This window comes from Phyllobates terribilis, unplaced genomic scaffold (assembly GCF_046119375.1).
Source record: "Phyllobates terribilis strain yellow unplaced genomic scaffold, ASM4611937v1 Scaffold_170__1_contigs__length_4071412, whole genome shotgun sequence".
Lineage (NCBI taxonomy): Eukaryota > Metazoa > Chordata > Amphibia > Anura > Dendrobatidae > Phyllobates > Phyllobates terribilis.
The window spans coordinates 2,593,989-2,602,855 of NW_027362930.1; the positions used below are offsets into that span (position 1 = coordinate 2,593,989).

The 8,867-nt window shown below is 43.9% G+C and overlaps 1 pseudogene; it reads right to left on the reverse strand.

Moving 5' to 3' along the window:
- Nucleotides 1–3,851: 3,851 nt before the first annotated feature.
- On the reverse strand, nt 3,852–3,954 carry LOC141211831 (U2 spliceosomal RNA; annotated as a pseudogene).
- Nucleotides 3,955–8,867: the final 4,913 nt, after the last annotated feature.

An 8,867-nucleotide genomic window follows, 5' to 3' on the forward strand; every position in this document is an offset into this window, starting at 1 on the left:
TGTCAGTATGGTTGGTATTGTTAGTACAGTTGATTTTGGTAGTATTATTGGTATTATTATTGTTGGTATTTTCAGTACTGTCGGTATTGTTAGTATTGGGGTATTATCAGTACTGTCAGCATTGATGGTATTGTCAGTATGGTTGGTATTGTTAGTACAGTTGATTTTGGTAGTATTATTGGTATTATTATTGTTGGTATTTTCAGTACTGTCGGTATTGTTAGTATTGGGGTATTATCAGTACTGTCAGCATTGATGGTATTGTCAGTATGGTTGGTATTGTTAGTACAGTTGATTTTGGTAGTATTATTGGTATTATTATTGTTGGTATTTTCAGTACTGTCGGTATTGTTAGTGTTGGTGGTATTATCAGTACTGTCAGCATTGATGGTATTGTCAGTATGGCTGGTATTGTTAGTACAGTTGATTTTGGTAGTATTATTGGTATTATTATTGTTGGTATTTTCAGTACTGTCGGTATTGTTAGTATTGGTGGTATTATCAGTACTGTCAGCATTGATGGTATTGTCAGTATGGCTGGTATTGTTAGTACAGTTGATTTTGGTAGTATTATTGGTATTATTATTGTTGGTATTTTCAGTACTGTCGGTATTGTTAGTATTGGTGGTATTATCAGTACTGTCAGCATTGATGGTATTGTCAGTATGGTTGGTATTGTTAGTACAGTTGATTTTGGTAGTATTATTGGTATTATTATTGTTGGTATTTTCAGTACTGTCGGTATTGTTAGTATTGGTGGTATTATCAGTACTGTCAGCATTGATGGTATTGTCAGTATGGTTGGTATTGTTAGTACAGTTGATTTTGGTAGTATTATTGGTATTATTATTGTTGGTATTTTCAGTACTGTCGGTATTGTTAGTATTGGTGGTATTATCAGTACTGTCAGCATTGATGGTATTGTCAGTATGGTTGGTATTGTTTTGCTATTATTTTTCATTCAAAATCGTGGAAAAAAACATTGTGGCAAAAAAATCACTGCCACATGTGAACACAGTTAAGAATATGTTGCACCAGGTCTGTGATATGATCGTTCCACCTGGTCTCACCCCAAGGGCACGTTCACCGTTCAGTATTTGGTCAGTATTTTACATCAGTATTTGTAAGCCAAAACCCGGAGTGGGTGATAAATACAGAAGTGGTGACGTGTTTCTATTATACTTTTCCTCTGATTGTTCCAGTCTTGATCTTGGCTTACAAATATCGATGTCAAATACTGAACATGTGAATGAAGCCTTAAGTTGTGTATATGAGGGGGAGCCAAACTGAATATTTGCCCCCCATGCAGGAAAACCGAGATTATCCTCTGCTGTAACCTGTGGAATGTAAAAAGTAACGTATTCCCTGTAAGCAGTCCCCTCCATTCCCAGTATCATAGAGGGGCATGTGTTTCTTATCCTTCCGGTCCCATGATGACTGCTCTGTTCGTCCTTCTCTGTGAATGTTGGGTAGCAGGTGTCGCTTTGAAAGTAAGCATTTGTTATAAGGGCTCGCTCACAGGAGCTCACATGGCCCAGCGCTGATGTTTTATCGGATAGCTCTCGGCCCAATGTTATACTATGGGGCAGTGATGATCTGCCATCATTTTATCATGCCGATGGATCATGTGCACCCATACAAATCTATGGGTGCATGTGAAACATTGTACTGCACTCAAATGTCATCCGAGTGCAGTCCGACATCCACGCACACAGAGAATGGAGAAGATGGAGAAATTAAGTTCTCCGTCTTCTCCATACCTGTGCTGCGATTTTCTCATGCAAGAAAAATCGGATCACACTAAGATGATACTTGAATGAAACTCTGACATAGATTGAGCCGAGGGTCATTAGCATAATCGTCCTGATTCTCTCGCCTTTGTGAGCGTACCCTAGGAGTGCATGTATGCACCAAAACAGTTACAGAGCTCATCTACAGAGGGACAACATACTGGGAATGGGTGCTGGGTTTCCTGAGCTCAGCTGAGGAGGTATACCTTATATATACTTCCCATCGCCATCCTCATTCCCAGGATGCCAGCCTCCAGTCTCCAGACAGACAGCCGCTGACAGACTGCAGTGATTATGGAGCATAACAATCTCACATGGGCGCTGACATCGCTGTAATGTCGCCAGTTTGGGAGGTAAATATACATTTTTGTTCTTTCACACAGGGACTACAGCATTTAAAAAGGGGTTGTCTAATTAGTGGATTAGTGGACGACCCTTTTAATGTTAAAAAAATCGTCCACTTTAGACAATCCTTTTTCCTTAGACAGGTCCCCTGATGATAAGCTGATCACATTGGGGTCCTGTTGGGTTGGACGGCCAGTGATCACCTAGAATCCAGAAGGGAATGTTTTATGCTTTACTTAATTAAAAAACTACACAGACTCATGTATTTGCTCAGCTCTGTATTCCAGTTCCAGCTGAAATACTGACCAACTGCATTTTCCCCTAATCATCCCCTATGCCACAATCAGAAATAGATCACAGGATCCAGTCATGGCCACCAATTGTTCTTCATGTTGTACCATTGCAACCTTCATGAGTTTATGCTTCTCAGAAGTGAAACCAACAAGCTCTATACTGTAAAACAATGAGCTAACTGTTTAAAAATGAGTTCTAAGAAGTAACGTTTCTCCATGCGGAGAGCGACATGCTAAGCACGTCAAGGTGAGGAGACTTTTCGTGCCACAATGCTCCTCTGGGAAATATGCAAATTATCTCTTCAGAGAGGAAGAGAACTAGAACTCCAGTACCACCTATTGGAAGTAGAGAATGAGATTTCTAAACTCTCAGTCACACGTTGCATATTTTTCCTGCGTTTTTTAAATCTGCAGCTTGTCAATTCTTTCAGGGGTTTTCCAACATTTTTCCCCCATTGAAATGAATTAAAGTAAAACAAAACAATTAAAAATACTGCAGCGTTTTTCCTGCTGCCACTCTGGTTTTTGAGGTAGAAAAAAAATGCTGTAAAAATGCAACATGTGAACATACTCTTATCCTGCTTGTGTTCTAGTTGAACATAAAAGAGAACGGCCATAGTAATATGGAGACGTAATTAATTCTATGGTGTTTCCACTTTTAGTATTGCTCGGTGTCATCTTTTTGTGCAGAGCCGCCGTTTAAGATTCTATCACTAGATTCCATTCTATTATGACATCACAGCTCCCAGACACTACTTATAGAATGTACGCAGGGTCACGGGTGCCTTTCTTGGCTTCATAGTGATTGATAGCACTTGCAGTTTTTCGCTATGGCTGAATTGCTTCTGGATAATATTCAGGTAGGAACACTATTGGGGATTCTTATCAACAATCACCCTGACACTGCGCTTCTACTGCCTGATGGCGTCCTCAGCTTCACTCACCGGCTGGTGATGGAGCTAGTAAATAACTGCCTGACCAAATACTACCAAGGTCATCTAACGTCAGAGTATCTGACGGATTTACCTCAGAACATTAGGACATTACTACAGCAGGTAAGCGGCGGACGCTCCACACAAATGTTCTCCATAATATTAGATATATTCTTTGTTTTTTTGTCTTTTTTCATATGTGTATGGGACGTTTGCATGTTGGGGCTCATACAGTATATATAGAGAGGCTATGTGGAGCTCTTACTCTGTATAGGAGGCTGAGTTTGGCGACTCATACTGTATTTAGGGGACTATGTGAGGCCTCATAGTTAATATGTCAGCATATTTAATTCTACTCAATATTACATTATACAGTTAAAAGTGTAGCAGCTGATAACAAGGCCACTGACTAGGTATACGGTGTATGTGCAGCGGTGTAGCAAAGGACAAATGCATTATTGCAGCTTATCTCAGGAAGGAAGGGATAGATAGATAGATAACAGTACAATACAATATATTGGTAAAAGCAAAAGCACATATACTAAATGAGAACAAATACTACACTTGATGTTAGCCAAAAGGCCGAGAAGCGATAACCTGAATTGGTTTTGGCCTATGACTGCACCCTGCCTTCAAGAAGGCACCCATTGTAGGGATAGTGACAAAGACTTCCCTTAGGAGGACATGTTGTTCATCAATAGACACCTTTTAACCCACAACTTTACTGCTTGTTGCAGCTGCAGCCCACGCATGCATTTTTAATCTGCATGAGTCTGCCTATTTTCAAACATTCTCCCCTCCCCCGCCAATGTCCCATGCACCTGCAGACAAGGGGATGGGGAGAGGATAACTAATTAGTGAACAAACAAGCAGCGGTCCACCTTCTTCCTAGTCTGCAGGCTCCCTGCAGACTGTAGCTGACTGCAGCAGCACAGCCAGATAAAGGCCAGGAGCCCATTATGACACGTGCAATGATGTTCCATTCTTCCATTCTTGCATTATTCTATTGTTCCATTGTCCCATTCTCTTGCATTATTCCATTGTTCCATTCAGTCATTACATCTATTGCAAGTAATCTATCTGCCTGGGTGAAAACCAATAGGATGCTCTGATTGACAGACATAGCTAGCACTTTAAAACAACATCTCAGACCAAACTTTTTTTTTATCTTTTTTTCATCCACAGATAGAAAATTAAAGAAGTCAGTGCTCTTTCAGAGGGAGCCAGCATTTCACTAAAAAAATCGTAACGGCCCCCACATTTTTTTTAAATGCGTGGTACTTAGCAACACCCAACTGATGGGACAGTTGAATTAAAAGAGTAGCAGCTGATAACAAGGTCACTGATTAGGTATATGGTGTATGTGCAAAGGTGTAGCATAGGACAAATGCATTATTGCAGCTTATCTCAGAAAGGAAGGGATAGAAAGATAGATAGATAGATAGATAGATAGATTGGATGGATGGATGGAGGGGCATATACACCTACCCAGGATGGATGGATGGATGGAGGGGCATATACACCTACCCAGGATGGATGGTTGGGGCATATACACCTACCCAGGATGGATGGATGTATGGATAGAGGGGCATATACACCTACCGAGGATGGATGGATGAATGGAAAAGCATATACATCTACCCAGGATGGATGGCTGGAGGGGCATTTACACCTACCCAGGATGAATGGATGCAGGGGCATAAACACCTACCCAGGATGCATGGATGGACGCATGGGGCTGAAGGGGGGGCAGGCTGGACACGTGGGAACATGGATGGACGCATGGGGCTGAAGGGGGGGGCAGACTGGACACGTGGGAACATGGATGGACACATGGGCAGAAGGGGGGGCAGGCTGGACACGTGGGGACATGGATGGACGCATGGGGCTGAAGGGGGGGCAGGCTGGACACGTGGGGACATGGATGGATGCATGGGGCTGAAGGGGGGCAGGATGGACACGTGGGGACATGGATGGACCAATGGGGCTGAAGGGGGGTCAGGCTGGACACGTGGGGACATGGATGGACGCACGGGGCTGAAGGGGGGGCAGGATGGACACGTGGGGACCTGGATGGACGCATGGGGCTGAAGGGGGGGCAGGATGGACACGTGGGGACATGGATGGATGCATGGGGCTGAAGGGGGGGCAGGCTGGACACGTGGGAACCTGGATGGACGCATGGGGCTGAAGGGGGGGCAGGATGGACACGTGGGGACCTCGATGGATGCATGGGGCTGAAGGGGGGCAGGCTGGACATGTGGGTACCTGGATGGACGCATGGGGCTGAAGGGGGGGCAGGCTGGACACGTGGGGACCTGGATGGATGCAGGGGGCTGAAGGGGGGGGCAGGCTGGACACATGGGGACCTGGATGGACGCATGGGGCTGAAGGGGGGCAGGCTGGACACGTGGGGACCTGGATGGACGCATAGGGCTGAAGGGGGGGCAGGCTGGACACGTGGGGACCTGGATGGACACATGGGGCTGAAGGGGGGGCAGGCTGGAAACGTGGGGACCTGGATGGATGCATGGAGATGAAGGGGGGCAAGCTGGACACATGGGGACCTGGATGGACGCATGGAGGTGAAGGGGGGCAAGCTGGACACGTGGGGACCTGGATAGATATATGGGGTGGGGTGGGATGCATATATGGGGGGGCTAGGATGGATATATATAAATCAAAACTGTTATATATACAGTACAGACCAAAAGTTTGGACACACCTTCTCATTTAAATATTTTTCTGTTTTTTCATGACTATGAAAATTGTACATTCACCCTGAAGGCATCAAAACTATGAATTAACACATGTGGAATTATATACTTAACAAAAAAGTGTGAAACAACAGAAAATATGTCTTATATTCTAGGTTCTTCAAAGTAGCCACCTTTTGCTTTGATGACTGCTTTGCACACTCTTGGCATTCTCTTGATGAGCTTCAAGAAGTAGTCATCGGAAAAGGTCTTCCAACAATCTTGAAGGAGTTCCCAGAGATGCTTAGCACTTGTTGGCCCTTTTGCCTTCACTCTGCGGTCCAGCTCACCCCAAACCATCTCGATTGGGTTCAGGTCTGGTGACTGTGGAGGCCAGGTCATCTGTCGTAGCACCGCATCACTCTCCTTCTTGGTCAAATAGCCCTTACACAGCCTGGAGGTGTGTTTGGGGTCATTGTCCTGTTGAAAAATAAATGATGATCCAACTAAACGCAAACCGGATGGAATAGCATGCCGCTGCAAGATCCTGTGGTAGCCATGCTGGTTCAGTATGCCTTCAATTTTGAATAAATCCCCAAAAGTGTCACCAGCAAAGCACCCCCACACCATCACACCTCCTCCTCCATGCTTCAAGGTGGGAAACAGGCATGTAGAGTCCATCCGTTCACCTTTTCTGCGTCGCACAAAGACACGTTGGTTGGAACCAAAGATCTCAAATTTGGACTCATCAGACCAAAGCACAGATTTCCACTGGTCTAATGTCCATTCCTTGTGTTCTTTAGCCCAAACAAGACTCTTCTGCTTGTTGCCTGTCCTTAGCAGTGGTTTCCTAACAGTTATTTTACCATGAAGGCCTGCTGCACAAAGTCTCCTCTTAACAGTTGTTGTAGAGATGTGTCTGCTGCTAGAACTCTGTGTGGAATTGACCTGGTCTCTAATCTGAGCTGCTGTTAACCTGCGATTTCTGAGACTGGTGACTCGGATAAACTTATCCTCAGAAGCAGAGGTGACTCTTGGTCTTCCTTTCCTTGGGCAGTCCTCATGTGAGCCAGTTTCTTTGTAGCGCTTGATGGTTTTTACAACTGCACTTGGGGACACTTTCAAAGTTTGCCCAATTTTTCGGACTGACTGACCTTCATTTCTTAAAGTAATGATGGCCACTCGTTTTTCTTTACTTAGCTGCTTTTTTCTTGCCATAATACAAATTCTAACAGTCTATTCAGTAGGACTATCAGCTGTGCATCCACCTGACTTCTGCACAACACAACTAATGGTCCCAACCCCATTTATAAGGCAATAAATCCCACTTATTAAACCTGACAGGGCACACCTGTGAAGTAAAAAACATTTCCGGTGACTACCTCTTGAAGCTCATCAAGAGAATGCCAAGAGTGTGCAAAGCAGTCATCAAAGCAAAAGGTGGCTACTTTGAAGAACCTAGAATATAAGACATATTTTCAGTTGTTTCACACTTTTTTGTTAATTATATAATTCCACATGTGTTAATTCATAGTTTTGATGCCTTCAGTGTGAATGTACAATTTTCATAGTCATGAAAATACTGAAAAATCTTTAAATGATAAGGTGTGTCCAAACTTTTGGTCTGTACTGTATATATATATATATATGATATAGATATAGATATATATAGATATATGGGACAGAATGGATATATGAAGGGGGGCAGGCTGGACACATGGAGGCCAGGATGGATATATGGGAGGGGCATGGGTTGCAAAGGATGCTCACCACAGGGATATATTCCTGAAAAGGAGTCAATCATAATCAGTGTCCTGGGATTACGGCTACAAAAATGAAATAAAGGGTTATTCCCATCTTCATAGATATTGTAAAAACCTGCACTTTTGCAATTTACTGCTTCTTGACATTTGCAGCCGTTCTTGAGATATTAACACTTTTCTTTTGTTTACAGATCGTTGCCTAGGAGACCGACCACCCCTGCTGTCTCGATAGTAACCACTGTGCTGAAGTTGGCTGGGATTGGGAGGTAACAGCGCGCTCCAGCAAACCTGGCCCAGATTACTGATATATCCATTATTTGATGCATCTACCTTAAAAGCCTTGATTTGCTCGGTGATGGCAGAACACATGAGAACTATGCGGCTTTCCTTCTTTTCCTCGTCCACCGAATCCTTATCTTCAGACAGTGTCCGGTGTTGAGCCGCCTTTTTCTTCTCCTCTTCTAACGTCTTCTGCTTCTGCTGAAATAGTTTCATCATCTTGTAGACCTCTCGGAGGAATTCGTCCACCTCGGCTTCCATGCTTTCTCCGTTCAAGTCAAGGAAAGCGCCGTCGATCCACCTGGAAGCGTGAGATTTTTCAAGACATATTTTGATAAGTTTCATGTTTTTAGCTCATCTATTACTGTTTATTCTGCTTTTTTTCTCTTCTACATCTATGGCTATGGTTGTCCCATAAATAATGTTTAATCACCTATCCACAAGGTTGTTGATAAATGTCTGATCACTGGGAGTCCGACTGCTGCAGCCTCCAGCAGTTTTGAAAGCGGTGGTCCTAGATACAGCTTTGTGAATGAAGCATGTGTGCATCTATGGGAGTGATGGTTACGCATGCGCATGACTGCTCCCATAGACATGAATGGAGCGCTGGCTATGCATGCGCACGATCACTCCATTCACACAGCAGACTTTGGAACCTCTGTCCTCAGTATTAGAGCACCCCTACCGATCATACATTTATCTCCTATTTTGCAGAAGGGATTGTCTGGCCTTGGGGTACAAGTCTACAGTCTATGTAACTGCAGACTTG